At 34.1% G+C, this 21,866-nt stretch overlaps 1 protein-coding gene across 4 annotated transcripts in view; it reads right to left on the reverse strand.

Annotated features, from left to right (window-relative positions):
• The window catches only part of LOC150093872 (intersectin-1-like), a 510,882-nt gene that overhangs the window by 476,192 nt on the left and 12,824 nt on the right, over positions 1-21,866 (reverse strand). For 2 of the 4 annotated variants that reach the window (XM_090413148.1, XM_090413143.1), the window contains exon 1: positions 3,168-3,386. The exons of 1 other annotated variant lie outside the window; for it this stretch is intronic. The gene's annotated coding sequence lies outside the window, so the exon portion shown is untranslated. Of the gene's footprint in view, positions 1-3,167; positions 3,387-3,406; positions 3,437-21,866 lie in introns of those variants that run through there. One more of the 4 variants, XM_090413145.1, reaches the window with a different exon arrangement.

Consider the following 21,866-nt stretch of genomic DNA (forward strand, 5'->3'; position numbering starts at 1 on the left):
TTTAATCCTTTATCCAAGTGTAAACAAACAAAGTTTGTGCCTGAAGTATCTTCAGGACTGAGGCAACTTGTGGTAAAGGTGGACCAAGCTCTCATCATTCTTTGTCTTAGTATCTCCATAATACAAAGCACATCTCCTTGCAGACATGTATGATACTAAGACAAGGAATGATGAGAGCTTGGTTCACCTTTACCACGAGTTGCCTCAGTCCTGAAGATACTTCAGGCGCAAACTTTGTTTGCTTACACTTGGATAAAGGATTAAACTAAATTTATTATGGAAATTATCATATTACCTCTCTTTCTCCTATTTACCAGTGTGTGCAGTACACAAACTCTCAAATCTGTAATCATAATCTACATTCCATAATCCTGATATCATCTTTATTCATCTTTGCACAGCTTCTTTATCCCTTCCAAACCAGGAGTTGTAAAGAGACAAAATAACTTCGTTATTCTAACATGTCAATGTCTATTTCAACATCACAATTATTGTCTGAACAGTATTTGCAATTTTGGCAATGTGACCTTTGAACTTCAGCTACCTCCAAGATCCCTGGCTTCATCACTTTCTTTAAGCATAATCCTAACAATATAACATGTCATTGAAAATCTCATGACATCAAAGTGATAACTATACATTTCCTAACAGTGAATTAATAGCAGTCATCATTAGTAATTAGTATTAATATTAATATTAGTATTAATAAATAAATCTACAGATTTATTTATTAATAAATTGGTTACTAATTAGGAAAAAAATAATGTTTTTTTAAAATTTGTATAGGCAGCACCCCCACTCAAAACTTCATGGGCCACCACTGAGTCAGATCCTTCCCAATATCATTAATGCATAGATTGAACAACAATGATCCAAGGACAGATTCCTAGGGAACACCACTGGTACATTCACCCACCATATACCACTTTCTAATACTATCCATTATCATTCATCACCTAGCGCCACCCACTTATGCAAGTCAATAGTTTATATTCCAATCCCATGTTCTCCAGTTTATGCAAGTCTTAATGATATTCATCTGTTTTATCCAACTCATCTGTATTATTATAAAATATGAGCAAATTGCTAAAACATGACCTCCCTTTAGTTAGCCTATGCTATTCTTTGCAAAGTATTGCTTGTCTGTCAGCACCCTTTCTGTGAGTTGTTACCAACTTTTCTAAAATTTTCACCACCGTACTGAAGATACTGATAGGTCAGTAGTTAGATATATATTAGTTTTTGTACCACCCTTGTACAATGGAACTATCATACATTTTTTCTATTACTATGGGATTTTTTGAACTAAGACTCAAGTTATACAAACACGTCAAGGGCCAAGCCATTTTGGCTACGTTGCTTTAGCACACGTGTTGATATCCCATCTGGTCCTAATCTAGGTTACGCAACAGCTCTTGAATATCTCATTCTCGTACAACTCTGTCTCTTCATCTAGTAGCATTGTGCACTATGCTACATAGACCCGGTTGATAGATCTTAGCATAGTAAGCGCTCATTATTTGAACATTCTCTTCTGCTTCTTACACATGTAATTTCTTGTTAAGTATACTTTACTTCTGATCCAGCAAAAAAAAAAAAATGCTGCTACTGGAAAGCTATAGCTTATTTATTTTTAATTCTCCAGTTTCATTTCAAGCATGTTCATTAAACTTTTCTTTAAAGAATAATACCTAGTTTGGGAGGGGGGGGGGTATTTTTCATATAAATGCAACTTGTGTTCCACAGTACCACAGTACATAAGGCTTCAGGTCAGGATACTGTTTTTGGTCAGCCATTTGGATGAAATACCAATAATATATTTATCTATCTGCAAAGCACAAATGAATATTAAAAGGCTGAAAGTCCAATGCAAAACAAAGACAATATATTAAATGCATGTGTATTATAACTAGATGCCAGATAAAGGTGCTAAGAGTTTCAACTAAAAAAAATGACAGATGTACCAAAACAAAATTAAGACATTATTCACATAAGCACCTCCATGGAGTCCATACTCATCACAAGATGTCCATTATATCAACATTAACCATCAATACTTGTATAATACGTTCATATTTCACTCTGAATTCACTGACAAAGCACTAACAACTGACTCTGGCAACGTATTCCACTCATTCACTACTAACTACTCTCCAAGCAAAAAAAAATCTAGTCCTTGCATCCTTGTTGCTAACCATACTCTTACTTAATTTCCATGAATAACACCTAGTTTTCCTCACATTATTCATGTAATGAAATATTTCCTCAACATCAATCCTATAAACTCCTAAGCAACTTGCATGTCTATATCATATGTTACATTCATATATGTTATTTCCATGTTAAGAAATTTTGTATAGAAAAAAAAATTCCTATGGTAATTAAATTTACTAGTTTCCTATTTCTGAACTGCATTAATGAAATAGCAGGAAGTTATTATTTTAATGAAATGTTTTTTGTTTTTTTTTTCACAAAATTTCTTAACATGGAAATAACATATATGCATTACTCTTAAAAAAAAAAAAAACTGTAGATATTTAGAACAAATTTCTGCTGTGTGAATGGTGTGTGAATTCCTTTTGGTGATTAAACTGAGTAAATGTATTTACCACATGCTAACAAATGTTTACTAATAACATTTTCATTTGTTTATATTCTTTATGGTTTGTCTTCTGCCAAGGCTATCAAATACATACCAGTCATTTTATTGTTGTTGTTTCCTTCATACCAGTTATTTCATAAAATAATTATGTTACAAATGCTAAAATGCAATTTTCACTTATTTTACATTTACTGAAATAGAAAAAAAAAAAAAAAAGAAACAATGATTATTTTTAATATGCAGTCTCTAAACACTTTATTCAAGTTTCTTTCCCAGTAGCCTTCATCCTTCCCCTCCATAAATTGAATTAAACTTGCTAAGAAATTATATTTTCTTTAATCCTATCCAAGTGTACGCAAACAAAGTTTGCGGGTGAAATATCTTCAAGACTAGGCTGCTTGTATGTATATATGTATATTATTTGCCATACCAGAAATTGTGTGGCTCTAAATCTTATACTGACCTCCCTGTACGTGTGTTTATATATATATATATATATATATATATATATATATAAAAAATCATAATTTTCACTCTTCATTATATTTGCTACTATGATGCTTACCACCACAGATACCATAAGAACTGATAAAAGGAAATAACTATAATGTTGATCAAGTATCAGTAAGAGTGCTTAAATTTACTGTTTCTTTTATGCAAAGGGCGTTTCGATCATCGAGATCAAACATTAACTTTTTGGCATCATATGAGGAAATAATATCACAGTATGCATATTTGCGCTTTAAAACACATAAATAATAGAATTCTTCTTGAATAAATACTATCCAAAAAATTAAAACTCACAAGAGTTAATATCACCATCCAACTAACATTGTACAGAAACAAATGTGCCACTACGACAGGCGACAATGTGATCTTAATCCCTGACTCGTACGCAAAATAACAAGTTTTCCCTATATAATTTTAAAATGTTGAATAACTAATATTGGATTATCGTTATTTTTTAAAAAAGTACTAAAATGGAAATTTATTATTATCATCATCATCATTACGTAACACCTATTTATATTATATAGCAGTGTAACTATTATATAAATATTAGAGGGTAAAAGAGAAGATAATGCAAAAATATTATTGATTTCATCATAGTAGTAGAAATTTGTGCTCTAATACTATGCAAAATATGTAATTGGACCGAGTAATGAAAACACTCGGCCCGAAGAGAAAAGAATCCGGCTTGCAATTTTTTAATTATAGGACTTATATGGAATCAGAAAACTCTTGCAGAAAGGCCACTCTATGTTACACAAAGTTTATTACACTACTCCTTCAGTTCATTAATAGTCTGTACTCTCATCCGCTTAGGCAGCCCATTCCAAACACAGATCCTCTAATCTCCATGGGGAGAAAAAAAATTAATAACTAAATAAAAACTTACCTCTTATTTCTTTGTGTTCAAGTATAACCCTGCCATAGCCCTCATTTGAAAAGCCTTAATATAGGAACTTAAAGTCATACAGAGGATTCTCGATCACTGGCTTTTCCAACCAAACGGCTTCGTTGAAACTGAACAAAGCCACGGAGGCTATAGTCTCAGTGTTTCCGAATCAGTTTAATGTGGAGATATATAAAGTTATCAATTTTGGGAAAAAATAGATTACAAGCGGTGTATAACATCGATGGTACTGTACACCGGGAAATAGATGAAGCTAGAGATTTTTTTTTGGGGGGGGGGGAAACTTAGAGTTAACGTTTAGAGGACATATTGTTAAGGTTGCTAAGGTAGCGCATAAGATCACTTGGCTATTGAAGAACACACAAGGAGAGATAAGAAAGTAATCATTCCTCTTTATAAAGCTTTGATGCGTCCAAATCTGGATTATTGTGCTCAGGTCTAGTTTCCTGGGATGAGGAAGTGGTGGAGAAGATTCAGATGTGTGCGACAAAGATACTGAGTGGCCTGTGGAATGTTCCCTATTAGGACAGATTGAGGGTGTTATAATAGAGGAGATATGATAGAAACAGTAAAGTTGCTTAAAGAGTTTTATAGGATTGAGGCAGGGGAAATGTTTCCGCACTTAGCTAGAGGGACCAGAACAAGGGGTAATCCCTGGAAGTTGAAAAAATGTGTGGTTAGTAGGGATGTGAGGACTAGATTTTTTACTTGGAGTGTTGTGAATGAGTGGAATGGGTTGCCAGAGTCAGTTGTGAGTGCTTTCTTTGAAATTGGTTCAAGGAGCAGTATGACAGATTGGATTCCCCATGATAACTTTGGACTCCATGGAGGTACCGTCAGTAGTATAGTAGTCACTAGTAACAAGATCAAGATAAGATAAGGAATCGTGACGTGATTGGTTGTTCATTTGATGAAGTCATGAGATTGGAATGTTTGGAATTTCCCTGTGGGCATATGACATGACAAAACACAAGAACTCACGTCAGTGACATGAGTTCTTGTGTTTTGGTTCATGTATGGAATTATGGGTGATGTTAGAGATAAGGATTCGTGTTGGGATTGGTGGTGCACTAGTGTCAAGATCAAGATCAAGATAAGATAACGAATCGCGACGTAATTGTTTAATAAGTGACGTCATTTGTAAATAAGTGACGTTTTATTGTTTTGAATGGAAAGGAAGATATATTAGAGATACGGATTCGTGTCGTGATTGGTGGGACACTAGTGACAAGATCAAGATCAAGATAAGATAAGGGATCGTGATGTGGATGTGTGTTGTTATAGAGTTTGGAACGTTTGGAATTTCGCTGGGGCCCTCGTCTGCCAGGGACATCACGTGTTGTGTTTGGTTCGGTTATAGCATTCTGAGTGATATTTAGAGATAAGAATCGTGACGTTATGTGTTTGGAAATTTCTGAGGAACATATGTCTCTCTGTGATATCACATGGTGTTTTGGTTTGGCAATGTAATTGTGGGCGATGTTTTTGAGATAAGATATCTTGGCAATTTCTCAGGGTGACACACATCCGTCATGTTTCGTGTTCGTTGTCTATAGATGGCTGTACTAATTTTCCAATACATTTGTGGTATTGCTTTCCTGTTAAAGGGTGGGAATTTTAAGAGTAGAGTGGTAATGGTGGCTGTGTTTAGGATTTTCTGAATAATTTAATTATATGCTAATATCACTCAAACATACATTTTTTTTCTTCTTTGGATGGCTGTACTAATTTTCCAATACATTTTGGGGTATTTCTTTCTTGTTAAAGGGTGGAAATTCTTAGAGTAGAGTAGAGTCTAATGGCGACTGTGTGTCGAGCTTTTCTGAATAATTTAATTATATGCTGGTGTCCCTCAAGCACACACACATTAGACATGAAAAGTCGCTAATGTATCCATGTTGATACTTTAATATGTACCCTATGATTATTCTTATGAAAAAAAAACAACTATTCAGTATTAGAATTATGCTTACCAAAACATATGAGGAGTGATTATTGAAATTACAAATATCGATCGTTATGTTTAAGTTAAAAAATTAACTTACATTTCTTTCCAGAATGGGAACATCTTGGTACTATCTATGTTTTCTGAATATTCCAAATTGTTGGTTTTTAACATATATTCACAACACAGAACACAAACACAAGTCTGTAAATGCAGCTGACTTTTCATTATAGGTTACTGGGAATAACATATATTCACAGCACAAAAACACAAAACATAGGAGTTGAAAGATATTTCTGTAAATAATCAGAAAAGCTAGTTGAGTTCTTAATTTAGATTACTATCAGATTGATTTTCTGTATTAATCCTTCCCACAGTTGCTCATGCCATGTTTTCCCAAGCTTGGTAGAAAAGTCTATCTTTATTTCCTGTTTCGAATTCAAAGTACTGTAGAGTATGAAATCCTGACAAGTGAAAGGATTTTTTTTCAAATTATTCATTGGTTATTTTCTCTATTTTACTTTAAAATTCACTTTAACTACATATCCTAACAGAATAACAGAGCAAAATTAATAAATAAGTAAAATGTATGTGAATTATTTTTCAACACTGTAGATTTCTCATTAAGTCTTATCTTAAAGATGTCTCTCTTATCCGGTTGCCAATTTGTTGTACGTAGGTGAGAAATCGTGTGTTTAGTTTGGAACTCTTCGTTGCTGCGGGAAATTATGGCTGTAGCAAATTAATGCTTACATTTATTTTTTTTAAACCAATATTGACTATTAATTTAATACCCGATTATTCCTTTTGCTTCGAAGAATTGAATATTTCAAATGAATATTAGCTCTGTAATATATACTTTATTAATTTCTATGTAACCTTTTATTTGACTGTAATATTATTAACAAGAGCCTGTGTAGCTCAGTGGATGTGGCGTTTGCATACCACCGCGCTTGGCCGCACGAAGGAAGGCTTGGTTTCGAGTCTAGTCGGCGACTAGAGGAAATTTTTCTAAGCCTTTTTGCGACCGGTTCCCGAGTTAGTCGATCTCTGGCACGGGCAAGCAGGTTTTTCCTCCCGGAAACTCGGGTTTTTCGTCCTGTAAACTCAAGAAAATCGACCGTAGAACCCACATTATTTCAGACATTAAATATATTGTGGTAGACTTAGGGACCACGAGATGGCGGCACATTTGAGCCGTCTCTCTTCACTGCGTACCGCTTAATTAGTGATAGCCTTGGGCCATCTGTCTCTGATTGGGTACCAGTGGAGATTGAACTGCCCACTCAGTCTCCAAAAGTTAGATAGGGCTAAATGGCCTCGCCTACTCCCGTATACGGGAATAAAAAGGCGTTAGCTGATTTTTTTTTTTTATTATTATTAACAAATGGCTCTGTAAAATAGCCAAAGTTACAGTATTTTAACTTTTCACGTGAAATCTTCTCCACTAAAATTCTGGCTGTTGATTTAATACCCGATTATTCCTTTTGCTTCAAGAGTTGACAGTTTCTTGAAATATTTGAGGGCTTGCATGAACAAATAATACTTTTAATTTCGTGATTCAAAAAAAAATGTTATCACGTTTCTTAAATTTGTATAACACATTAGCGACACCCAATTTGTTCATTTAAATTTACACATTTTATTTGAATGAAATATTATTTACAAATTGTATTTACTGAATCTAACAATACAGAAAATAAATAAATTGAAAAATACATCAAAGGTTCTTCCCATGCTTGTGGAATTGCCATCATATGGTTTTTGAGAATGTGACTCTCATCTGAAAGTTAATTTTTCATTTGGTGATCGTTGGGAATTTATTACTGTAGTAAAATTAAGGTTTACATATTTATTTTTTTGAAACCAATACATATACTTCTGAGAATTATTAAAAGCACAGAATCTTTCGTTATGTTTCCAAAATGATTTAAAAGTACACGTTATGTTTTCATGTTTTGGGCATCCAATTTCATTTAAATCAAGAACAGGCCTCCCTATTAACGTTGTTAATGCTTTTGTTTTTTCTCTTCCTTTGGCGAGTAATATTTGATATTTGCATGTTGATTCTATCATCCAATTTCTTAATTTGTCCAGAGGTAGTGAACCAATTTCCCACTGCAGCTGATAGTTATATTTTATTAACCAAGAATTCTGTTTTTTAACTCTTTCAGGTAATTCTTTCCAACTACAAGGTGATTTTGTCAATGCATATTTTACAATAATTCCATCAGAAATACAAATTTCTTTAGGAAATAAATTTGAACTCTTATAAAAAAGAAATTGGCAATCAATTTTCCCAATAATAACTGAAAATTCGTATTTTTCATCCACTGTCGATTTTTCAAAATCGATTTGCTTCATTCTTCTTTTTAGATTACTTCATATGGCACCACAAATAAATAGTTATTTATTATTATTATTATTTCATTGATTATTAGCTCTGATCGTATACTTTATGGTAATTTTCGTTTACAAAATTCTAAACTATTAGAACTTTTCACAAAGACACTTTCAAAGAATTTGTGGCTCGCAAATTATTTTTATATTACCAAACACAAAACAGCAGCTGCAGTGGATGAATTATTACCTTAAGTCCAAAGTCACTCGACTCTATGGTATTTTCTAATAGCACTGTTTACACTTACCATGCCCTACCCTGACCATTTCTACAAAAATGAACCTTTTGCGCAGATGACTCAACGACGTATATTCACATGCTGTTGGATAGACTGTTAGTGTGTGTTTATCTTACTTTGTGTGGGGAAAGGTAAAATTTGTATATGTGTTATCTGGAGAGTAAAAACATTTTTTTATACTAAACTTTAAGAGTTAAAGTCATGTTTTTGGTTAATTATCAGTTCTCTTTCTGTAAAACAACCAAATTCTAACAGTTCGGATTTTCGATTATGTGAACGAATTGTTTTCATATAACTCAAACAATGTCAATAGGTAGCATTAGACAATTTCTAAAATAATCAATACATGGATATCAGCTTTTAACACTTTTTTATCCCGTTCCTGGCATTAATTTCAAAGTTGTGATTTTTTAAATAATTAAACAGAATTGCATTAAGATATGAAGTTGTAGATTTAAATATCACGTTCTAATCAGAACAACTGAGTAAAAAATTCACTGTGGAAAAACACAACAACAACAACAAAAGCACACATCTTTGTTCATTTAAGTTTACAAATGCATACTTTATTTTGCTGAAATACTATTTGCAAGTATATTCACTGAGAAAAATTTGAAACATGTAATTACCTAAAAATATTTCACAACATTTTCCAAAGAGTTCCATGAATAAAATTTTTGTTACTCACTGTTTCTTGGTTACATTACATCAAAATAGCTGGTCACGCAAAAGAGTTTTTAAATGAGATACCATCGTAACCACACTATCATACATTCGATATTGTGTCAGTCTGGAAATGACACCATGCCTCCCTAAAATCATTCTGTGTATTCTTTTGTCCGCAAATATACAAAAACAGTTTTTGTAAAATGTTCGTAAAATGTCCCAAAATAAAGAATCTTTATCGAATTGGATAAAATCTTGAAAGTCTAATTTTACCATTGATGAATTTAAATGATTAGCGATAATTTTCCCCATGATATGAATAGATGGTAATTCAGTTTCCAAAAATAGTAAATGATTATCAATGTCGTATATTTTTGGCGAAAATCTCTCAGCTTCTTCACAACTAATAGAAAAAACTTTACTTCCATCAGCTCCTGTATCATCAAGTATTAGTTCCCCATCTTGGCATTTCAGAATATAACATTCACCAATATTCATTTCATAGTCAACTATTCTTTGCAAAGAAAATAATAAAAATATGCGTTTGTTTTTTATTTTTTTTCTTAAAAGTTATCATAAAAAACGCGTTTTTTTATTTTTATTTTTTTTCCTAAAAAGTTATCAGTATTAGTTGGAGGTGATATCACTAAAAGATATCTGCAAATGATGAGCTTGCTCATCTCCATGAGGCTGAGCAGACATCTTCTGGAGGAGAGGGGGGAGGGGGAGTAATTCAGGGAAGACCTCTGTCTTGACTACTCTTTCACTTCCACCACCTAATGCTTTTTTTCCTCCAAAGTTATCAGTATCAGTTGAAGGTGACATCACTAAAGGATATCTGCAAAAGATGAGCTCGCTCATCTCCACTAGGCTGAGCAGACATCATCTGGAAGAGAGGAGGCGAATAGGGGGTGATGGGGTTAGGTGGGGAGATTTGCAGGGAAGACCTCTGTCATCTTCTTGACGAAGTTTTCATTTCCACCACATAATGATATTTTTCCCCATCCCGACAATTTCTGACATATGAGTGAGAGAAATAGTCACATGATCTAACATCAAAAACACTTTTTGAGGATAAAACACTTAACATAATAAGGACAAATAATATAGAATACCCTTCCAGCCACAGAGATAAGATTTGCCCTATAAGTCTCAAAGTAAGATAATCTCACATCAACATCATATCCAACAGCATGTAGAAACATGTCTGTGAATCATCTGCACAAAAGTTTCATTGTGGAAGGAATGGTCAGGTAAACAGTACTATAAGGAAAAACAAATGAGTCAGGTGTCTTTGCAGTTACAGCAATTCGTTCATCCCATGCAGTGATTGGTATATAGGAAAGTAAAGTAAAATAATGGGTGAGTAACAAAAGTCATTGAAATTTTCTTTCTTCGGGAATATAGTACTACACAAAACTCTTCAGCTAGCTCTAAAAGGATGGAAACCGATTATTATTTTAGAAGACACGTACATTGTGATGTATTTATCCAGGACCACTTGGGAAAAGTTATGCAGGAAGTGTTCTGATATCCTCAGCTACTTGCAAAGAAGAGTTGACTGACTACAAAATGGACATCAGTGAGTGTTATATTCTGAAATGCCAAGATGGGGAACTAATACTTGATGACACAGGAGCTGATGGAAGTAAAGTTTTTTCTATTAGTTGTGAAGAAGCTGAGAGATTTTCACCAAAAATGTACTACATTGATAATCATTTACTATTTTTGAAAACTGAATTACCATCTATTCACATCATGGGGAAAATTATCGCTAATCATTTAAATTCATCAATGGTAAAATTAGACTTTCAAGATTTTATCCAATTCGATAAAGATTCTTTATTTGGGGACATTTATGAACATTTTACAAAAACTGTTTTTGTATATTTGCTGAAAAAAGAATACACAGAATATTTTAGGGAGGCATGGTGTCATTTCCAGACTGACACAATATCAAATGTATGGAAGTGTGGTTACCATGGTATCTGATTTAAACACTCTTTTGCGTGACCAGCTATTTTGATGTCATGTAACCAAGAAACAGTGAGTAACAAAAATTTTATTCATGGAACTCTTGGAAAATGTTGTGAAATATTTTTAGGTAATTACATGTTTCGAATTTTTCTCAGTGAATATATTTGTAAATAGTATTTCAACAAAATAAAATATGCATTTGTAAACTTAAATGAACAAAGATGTGTGCTTTTGTTGTTGTTGTGTTTTTCCACAACAATTAATGCAATTTGTTTAATTATTTAAAAAAAAATTGCAACTGTGAAATTAAGGCCAGGAATGGGAAAAAATTGTTGAAAACTGATATCCATGTATTGATTATTTTAGAAATTGTCTAATGCCTAACTAAATTGTCTAACTTATTGACATTGTTTGAGTAATATGAAAACAATTCGTTCACATAATCGAAAATCCGAACTGTTAGAATTTGGTTGTTTTACAGAGAGAGAACTGATAATTATCCCAAAACGTGACTTTAATCGTATACTAAACTAAACACACGATTTCTCACCTACACACAACAAATTGGCAACCGGATAAGAGAGACATCTTTAAGATAATACTTAATGAGAAATCTACGGTGTTGAAAAATAATTCACATACATTTTACTTTTTTATTAATTTTGCTCTGTTATTCTGTTAGGATATGTAGTTAAAGTGAATTTTAAAGTAAAATAGAGAAAATAACCAATGAATAATTTGAAAAAAAAATCAATTCACTTGTCAGAATTCCATACTCTACAGCACTTTGAATTCCAAACAGTAAATAAAGATAGACTTTCCCACCAAGCTTGGGAAAACATGGCATGAGCAACTGTGGGAAGGATTAATACAGAAAACCAATCTGATAGTAATCTAAATTAAGTACTCAACTAGCTTTTCTGATTATTTACAGAAATATCTTTCAACTCCTATGTTTTGTGTTTTTGTGCTGTGAATATATGTTATTCCCAGTAACCTATAATGAAAAGTCAGCTGCATTTTCAGACTTGTGTTTGTGTTCTGTGTTGTGAATATATGTTAAAATTCAGCAATTTCGAATATTCAGAAAACCTAGATAGTACCAAGATGTTCCCATTCTGGAAAGAAATGTAAGTTAATTTTTTAACTTAAACATAACGATCGATATTTGTAATTTCAATAATCACTCCTCATATGTTTTGGTAAGCATAATTCTAATACTGAATAGTTTTTTTTTTTCATAAGAATAATCATAGGGTACATATTAGAGTATCAACATGGATATATTAGCGACTTTTCATGTCTAATGTTTGTGTGCTTGAGGGACACCAGCATATAATTAAATTATTCAGAAAAGCTCGAAACACAGCCGCCACTAGACTCTACTCTACTCTAAGAATTCCCACCCTTTAACACTTTCATTGCCAAGCTGAAAATTGGAATTTCGTGTGGTGGCCAAATTTTTTTTATTTAGTTAACGACGTCCACGCGATAACGCGTGATCGGTCGTTTCGTGAGGGCTCGTATCGCGCGATATCGCGTGATTGGCAATGAACGTGTTAACAAGAAAGAAATACCCCAAAATGTATTGGAAAATTAGTACAGCCATCTATAGAAGAAAAACAATGTATGTTTGAGTGACATTAGCATATAATTAAATTATTCAGAAAATCCTAAACACGGCCACCATCACGATGCTACTCTTAGATTTCCCACCCTTTAACAGGAAAGCAATACCACAAATGTATTGGAAAATTGTACAGCCATCTATAGACAACAAACACGAAACATGAGGTATGTGTGTCATGCTGGGAAAATGCCAAGATATCTTATCTCAAAAACATCGCCCACAATTACATAGCCAAACCAAAACACCATCTGCTATCACAGAGAGACATATGTTCCCCAGAAATTTCCAAACACATAACGTCACGATTCTTATCTCTAAATATCACTCACAATGCTATAACCGAACCAAATACAACACGTGATGTCCCTGGCAGAAGAGGGCCCCAGCGAAATTCCAAACGTTCCAAACTCTATAACAACACACATCCACATCACGATCCCTTATCTTATCTTGATCTTGATCTTGTCACTAGTGTCCCACCAATCACAACACGAATCCTTATCTCAAATATATCTTCCTTTCCATTCAAAACAATAACGTCACTTATTTACCAATGACGTCACTTATCTACATCTGATAACAACAAACAATCACGTCACGATTCCTTGTCTTATCTTGATCTTGATCTTGTCACTAGTGCACCACGAATCCCAACACGAATCCTTATCTCTAACATCACCCATAATTCCATACATGAACCAAAACACAAGAACTCATGTCACTCACACATATGCCCACAGGGAAATTCCAAACATTCCAATCTCATGAGATCACGCCCACTATGACGTCATCAAATGAACAACCAATCACGTCTCGATTCCTTATCTTATCTTGATCTTGATCTTGTCACCAGTGATTACTATACTACTACCGTCTTATAATAATAATAATAAAACGATAGCATCTAATACTATAAAGCCAATGTATTATGTCTTTTGTTTGCTTGTGTTCCTCTGTCGGTCTGCCTATCCTGCTGTAAAAAAGACTGCTGGGCTATTAGTTCAACACTGGAACAACTATATTACATTTTACAATGGCTGAAGTTGAACATAATGATGCAACACAAACAGATACCTTAGGTGCAGGTAGAACCATATCATAGCTTCTAGGCCTCCCTGGACTGTCAGGAAAAATAGGTAGACAATGAAAGTTTAGTTGGTATTAATTATAAGATTCTTTTTTCAGACAGAGATCAGCAGATGTTGAATATTCTAGCATCCAGGGTATTCAAGACAAAATATGAAGTTAAATATCTTGAATGCAGGCCGATTTTAAGGAGGGCAATATAGTCAGTTTTAAATTGTAAAATTGAAAAACGAAACTAATAAGAAAGAAAGCTTAGTAGAGGACTGGGTTGGATTGTTGGAATTATGGCCGAAGAGTTGTGAGATTGGAGCTTGGAGAGTTATGAGTAAGTGGAATAGGGTTGCTAGAGTCAGTTGTGAGTGCTTTGTCTGTAATTGGTTCAAGGAGAGGTATGATAGATTGGGTGGATAGATTGGGTCTCCCATGATAACTTTGGACTCAATGGAGCTGCTGTCTTTAATAATAATAATAATAATAATAATAATAATAATAATAATAATAATAATAATAATAATAATAATAATTAAATGTTATTGTGCGATAGTTACTTGGGTCTGCACCCTTATCCTTATCTTTCATGAAAAGAAAAGTGCGCCCAGATATCATCCAGTCTTCTACTGAAAAATAAAAATCTTGGTTTCAAACCACAAGAGCAAAAGCCAAGGATGAAATAATCTGCATCATGGAAAATCCAGTTGGAACGAAAAGTCAACAAACTTCGAGCTGATTTGAGCAACTTAAAGAGTTTTAAAGAAGGATGACTAAAAAATAATAACATCATAAACAAACTGATTAGCACATATAATTTGGCCAACAAAACAATTGCTGAAATTACTGAAGAGCTAAAACAAAGAATTATGGCGACTGCACAGAAGATTAAAAGATACGAAGCAAGAATAAACCAATATCTGCAAAACATGCAATTTCGACAGAACCAACGTCAATTCGTTCAGTCTCTCTAGAGAAATATAAAGGCAAAAAATCATTCACCAGAAAAAGAAGAAACACTCAAATTATGGAAGACAATCTGGAATAGTCCTATTGAACACAACAAAGGTGCCTCATGGATTAAGGAAATAGAATCAGAAATGAAACAAAAAAAAATGAAAAATATCATTATCACTAAAGAAATGGTCAGCAGACAAGCTAGAAAATTAAAAAACTGGAGTGCACCTGCCAAAGACGAACTACATGGATTTTAGTTAAAGCATCTAACTACTCTACATGATTGAATGACAGAACAATTTAATTATTTGTCGCAATTAGGCCCAGTGGAAGACTGGGTGATATCTGGGTGCACTTTTCTTTTCATTAAAGATAAGAGTGCAGACCCAAGTAACTATCTCCCATGCCTACTAATTATGCTTAAGCTGTTCACTGCAATCATAGCAAATTCCATATACCATTACTTATCAGTTAATCAGATTTATCCGATTGAACAAAAAGACAATTTTCAAAAATTCAGAGGAACAAAAGAACACATCCTTATTAATATAATGATTCTCATAAATTCAAAAAGACGAAAAACTAACTTAAACATGGCATGGATAGATTATAAGGAAGCATTCGATTCCCTCCCACACTCCTGGATCCTAAAATCACTACAAATATTTGGAATTGGCAAAAACATATGTTCCTTTCTGGCTGCTGCTTTGAAATCATAGAAAACATTTAATAGTGATTAATGAACGATTCTGAGATATCAGCATTAACTATGTAAATTTTTCAAGTTGATTCCTTGTCACCATTGCTCTTCAACATTTCTTTGATACCTTTATCTATGATTCTGAACAAAACAAAACTTTGATATGAAGTTTATAAATGTAATATTAAAATTTCCCATCTGTTGCACATGGATGACTTGAAGTTATATGGAAAATTGGCCCAGCAAATAGACACTTCACTGAAGACAGTTCGAATTTTCTGTTACATTTGTCAGGGCATCTGTCAGGAATTATTATACTGCGTCAAAAACTGGAATTTGGTTTAGATAAATGTGATATTTTATCTATTAAACGAGGAAAAATTAATAACACTAGCAATTTTAATTTTGATCAAGAAAAATATATAAAAGAAATTTCACTTGATGAACACTATAAATACCTAGGAGTATTAGAAGCCAGTGACATTCTCCACTCGAAAGTTAAACAACAGGCAGCAGCAAAATACACCGAAAGAGTTAGAAATATTCTGAAAACAAAATGAAATGGTTTAAAAACAATTAGAGCAATGAATTCTTGGCCTACACCAGTGATCCGATACACAGCTGGCATAATAGATTGGACAAAAAGAACAAAGAGAATAGGTGGACGGGGGTCTGCTGCAAGTGAGACAGACTGTGGAGGAAGAAGAAATTAGCTTATAAAGTTACATCGACAATAGCTCTGAGCTAATGCTTCAAGCAGTTACACAAGAGGGTCTTCTGAAAGCTAAAGGAAACAAATGCGATTACAAAAAAGCAACAAGAAAATAACCTACATGTGCGCTGGAAAAATAAATCTTTGCATGGTCAATTTCTTATAGATACTGAGGACAAAATTAACGTGAACAAGACGTAGCAATGGCTACAATGGGGATATATTAAAAAAGAAACAGAAGAATTTATTCTAGAAGGTCACGAACAGACACTACAGACTAATGCAATGAAAGCAAAAATTTGAACATCAATAATAAAAGCAAATGCAGATTATGAGATCAGAAAGATGAGACTACAGAACATCTAATCAGCGCCTGCAGCAAGATAATTCAAACTGACTATACGAGTAAATACCGCGATGATCAAGTGGCCAAAATAATTCATGTATGGCATCAGCTAATGCCTATTTGTTCCCATATAGGGAGTAGGCGAGGCTGTACGGCATGTATGCAAAAAATATGGCTTTCCTATATCTGATAACTGGTGGCAGCATAAAATAGAGACAGTATTGGAAAACGAAACAGCAAACATTTTCTGGGATTTTTTCGAATACAAACTGAACGGCATTTGAAACACAATAGACCTGACATCACAATTTTCGAAAGTCGACAGGTTTGGATTATTAATATCGCCGTACCCAGTGATAACAACATTAACAACCAAGAACTGGAAAAAATTTTTAAATATCGAGATCTGGCAACCGTGGTTAGCCCGCTGTGGCTTAAACACACTAAAGTTATTCCAATAGTTATCGGTGCACTTGACGCAGTTTCAAAGAAGCTATCCAACTAAGTATTTACAGCAATTAAACATCAACAAAGTGATCCCATATGACCTACAAAAAACAGCATTACTTGTGTCTTAAAATATGGAACAGTCCATATTTTACGACACAACCTGTGTCGTATTGACTGTGTATCAATTATGATGATGATGATAATAATAATAATAATAAAATGATACCCAACTAGTTAGTTTAGGGAAAATAACACAAGAAATGATGTCCAGAATAAATTAAAAAAATTATGATAAAATAATAATAATAGTAATAATATAAGCTAATGCCTTTTATTCCCTTAGGGAGTAGGAGAGGCCTTTAAACCCTATCTAGCTTTTGGAGACTGAGTGGGCATTTCAATCTCCATCGGTAGCCAATCAGAGATAGCTGGCTTTGGCTCGGTTTCGTTTATAGTTTATTTGGCACAAAGACGACGCTGGTCATACTGTGCCATACTAAAGGTTACAACTATACATAAGCAATTACAGAAAATTGTAAACAATATTTCTGTACAAAAATCTAGTTCCACAAAGCAGCATCTACAGGTAAACAGAACTGCTGCAGAGGGCACAGCAACACACAAGGTCAGAGATTATTACGGTAGTACAAAAATAGTTAACAATATAAGTTAATACACAAAATACACAACATCAAGCCAAGGAATGCAGTATCTACATATATGTAAAATTATAACAGATACTTTCACAGCAGTATAAAAACAGGCAAAGAGGAATTATTATACAGTATGCATGGATGAAAATTAAATTTAGCAATACAGTATAAACAGAATTTAATAATACATATAAACAGAATTACTAGAAAGTACACAAATAGACAAGGCGTCTTACAGCAATACATAATCAGTCGAAAAATAAACTAGTAAATAAAAAATAAAATGCATATACAAAATTCAAGTTAAACAATGCAGTATCTACTGTACATATAAAGAAAATTACAGCAGAGGTTTCAGCAGTATATAAATAGATAACAGTACAGGTTAACATATGCATATACAAAATAAGTCAATGAAAGCAGTATCTACATGTAGTAAGATTACAACAAATGTTATTATACTAATACATAAAGAGTCAGAAAGGAATTATTATACAGCATATATGCATAAAAATTAACTTTAGCATTGTTGTATTTACATATTAACAAAATTACAACAGGGTGGCACAAATATACAAGTAATACATAATTGGTCAAAATTGAAACCAATGAATAATATGTATGTATAAAAGTTAAGTTAAGCAAAAAAGTATTTACATATAAAAAAATTTATAGTCAAATGTGTTTGTACAAATTAATTCTTTCTAAAAAATTAAAAACATCATGTAATCTGCCTGAGTCTGCTAGCATTTCCCTGAGTGTATATGGCTTGGTTAGATAGGTGAAAATTTCATTCCTGTCTCGTGTAAATTGTTGACACTCTACCAGAATACGATAAATAGTGAGGTGTGTATTGCATTTTTCACATATGGAAGGGTCATCAGCTCTCAGTAAATAAGAATGCGTAAGGTGACTGTGACCTATGCGGAGCCTAGCAAGAACAACCTCATATCTTCTCATTGTATGTTTACTAGAATACCGGTGCTTAATTTCAGGTTTAATGTCATATAATTTGTTTGTCAATGTTTCCTGCCATGCTGACTCCCACTGAGCAATTAGCTTTGATCTTTTAAGCTGTCTGTAGTCTGTATATGGAACTGTCAAACAGTATGTGGAGAAGGTATGAGCTGATTTAGCAACTGCATCTGTAGCCTCATTTCCCTTAATTCCGATGTGGCCGGGAATCCCGCAGAACTGAACATCAAAATTAAGGATTTTCATTTTGTGAAACAGGTGTAGCACCTCATAAAGTACTGGATGTGGATTATACATAGGAAAGGAGATAGCCTGTAAAGAGCTCAATGAGTCTGTGTAAATTATACACCTTTGGTAGCAGTTTTCTTTTATATGCACAAGTGCAAGCTGAATGGCATGTAACTCTGCTGTATAATTACTGCGGTCTGGTGGGATCTGATTTGAGATAATAATGTCAGGAAACACAGCAACACAGCCAACAGAGGTATTCGTTCTTGAATCATCAGTATGGATGGGTAAGAAATCAGCGTGTGCTGCCCTGTGTGCATTAAACAATTGCAGGCATATGGATGGAGAAGTATAAGATTTCCGTAGCTGACAAAGTGAGAGGTTGCAGGATGGTGTGCAAACCTGCCATGGAGGGATGCTTTATGTTTAGTGTAGCTAATGTTGTTAACAGTTATACCAACAGCTTGCACAGTTTCTTTAACATGGATACCAAAAAGATGTATAGCAGTTTGGCGTGTGTGATATTGAGCTTCCCAATGCAGAGAGAAGATACTAGTCCATGTAGGATGATCTGGGGGAGATTTTATTTTCAGGGCATAATTAAGAGATAACTGTTTCCGTCGAAGTGATAGAGCCGGTTAGTTTGTTTCAATAAAGACTTTGAGTGGGTGATGTGTGAAAGGCGCCAGTAGCTATCCGTATACCTGATAATGAATGGAATCCAACCATCGTAAGTTACTCTGTCTTGCAGAACCATAGACTTGGGACCCATAATCGAGCTTCGATCGTATAAGTGCACGATAAAGATGGAGAAATGAAGTTCGATCAACACCCCACTCAGCATGGATAGAGTGCGAAGGAGGTTCAAAGTTTTTTTGTACTTTTCTCTTAGTTGACGAATGTGTGCTAGAAATGTAAGTTTTCTAACGAAGATGAGTCCGAAGAACTTGGTTTCTGTAGCTACTGGAATAACAGTAGGTCCCATTCTTAATTCAGTATCTGGGTGATGAGTACGTTTTCGACAAAAGTGTACACAGACACTTTGTTCTGTTGAAAACCTAAACCAATTATTAAGAGCCCACAGAGAGACATGATCAATTACTTGTTGAAGTTGTCTTTCAATTACCCTCATGTTACGTGAATGACAGTAAATTTTGAAGTCATCAAGATGTAGAGTGGAAGGAAGTCTACAGTGGGAGGAAGCTGTTCAATGATTGAGTTAATTTTAATAACAAAAAGGGTCATCACACTTAAGATAGAGCCTTGGGAAACACTCTGTTCTTGATGATATGGTCGAGAAGCATACTTCTCACTCTGACTTGGAAAGTTCGCCTGGAACGAAAGTTTTTAATAACTACATGGAGGTGTCCTTTGAGACCTAGGTTATATAGGTCTTTTAATATGCCATATCTCCAGACTGTGTCATAAGCTTTTTCCATGTCAAAGAAAACTGAAACGAGATGTTCTCGCTTCAGAAATGCATCTCTTATACAAGTTTCTAAACAGACCAAATGGTCTAAAGTTGAACGATGTCTATGGAAACCATGCTGTGTACTGGAGATAAGACTATTGCTTTCTAAATACCAGAGAAGTCTGGCATTAACCATTTTCTCTAGTATCTTACAAAGACAGCTGCTCAGAGCAATGGGTCAATAATTATTTGCTTGTGTTGATTCTTTTCCTGGTTTTGGGATAGCAATGACAATTCACTTATGCCAAGAATTCGGAAACTCTTCCTCTGCAAGTATTCTATTGTATAATAAGAAATGAAGGTCCATAGAAGATGATGGTAGATGTTTGATCATTTCATAATCGATGTCATCAGGCCCTACAGCACTAGGGGTGAGATTGTAGGAGAATTCTTCCTTAACAAATGGCTGATTATATGGCTGAAGAATGTTGGTAAAAAAATTAAGCCTTTGTTTCTCTTGCTGCTCTTTCAGTATTAAAATTGCAGGAGAATATGAAGCTGTTGCTGAGATTCTAGCAAAAGTTTCTCCCAAAGTGTTTGCAATAGCTTTGGGATCAGCAATAACACTTCCGTTATGGTCTAAGGTAAACCAATGTGTACTATATCTGCCTTTCATTTTCCGGATTTTATCGCATACAATTTTTGGACTGGTCATTTGATTAATTGATGTAGTAAATTGAATCAATGATTGTTTTATGACTCTGACGCTTCACATAACGTGCTTTGGCTCGAGCGCGCTTGAAAGCTATTAAATTTCATGTGGTGGGGTATCTATGATATATGCTCCATGATCTGTATTGATTTTTTTTTTTTTTTTTGGCTGTCTGACATTCTGGGTTCCACCAAGGCTTTGGATAGAATGGGAACCGAGATGATGTTTTCGGGATGGAGGTTACTGCTGCCTGGATAATGCACTCTGTTATATACTTTACCACTTCATTGATAGGTGTTTGACTGATAGTATCAGCATTAAATTTTGCAAGATGAGAAAAACTATTCCAATCAGCCTGGTCCATTTTCCATATAGGTATTTGTGTGGGTGAGCATGGTTCTTTTGAGGACATTGTGCACAGAACAGGGAAGTGATCGCTTCCGTATATGTTCTTTTCAACGTCCCATGTGAGCAGTGGAAGAATGGAAGGGGAACAGATTATAAGATCAATTGCAGAATATGAACGGGTAGGCGTATGAAAGAAAGTATTAACTTTATTATTTAAAAGGGAGAGGTTATTATTATCAAGGACTCTTTCAATGATTCTACCTCGTCTATTAGTGTTTGCAGTACCCCACAGAGCATTGTGACCATTAAAGTCACCCATCAAAAATATGGGTTCAGGCAGTTGCAAGATAAGATTGTCGAGTTCAATTTCATTTAACTCAGCACTCGGTGGTAAATAAATTGAACATACTGTAACAAGAAATCC

This window comes from Typopeltis vanoorti, chromosome 23, assembly GCF_054136105.1.
Source record: "Typopeltis vanoorti isolate ZY-2024b chromosome 23, IOZ_Tvanoo_1.0, whole genome shotgun sequence".
Lineage (NCBI taxonomy): Eukaryota > Metazoa > Arthropoda > Arachnida > Uropygi > Thelyphonidae > Typopeltis > Typopeltis vanoorti.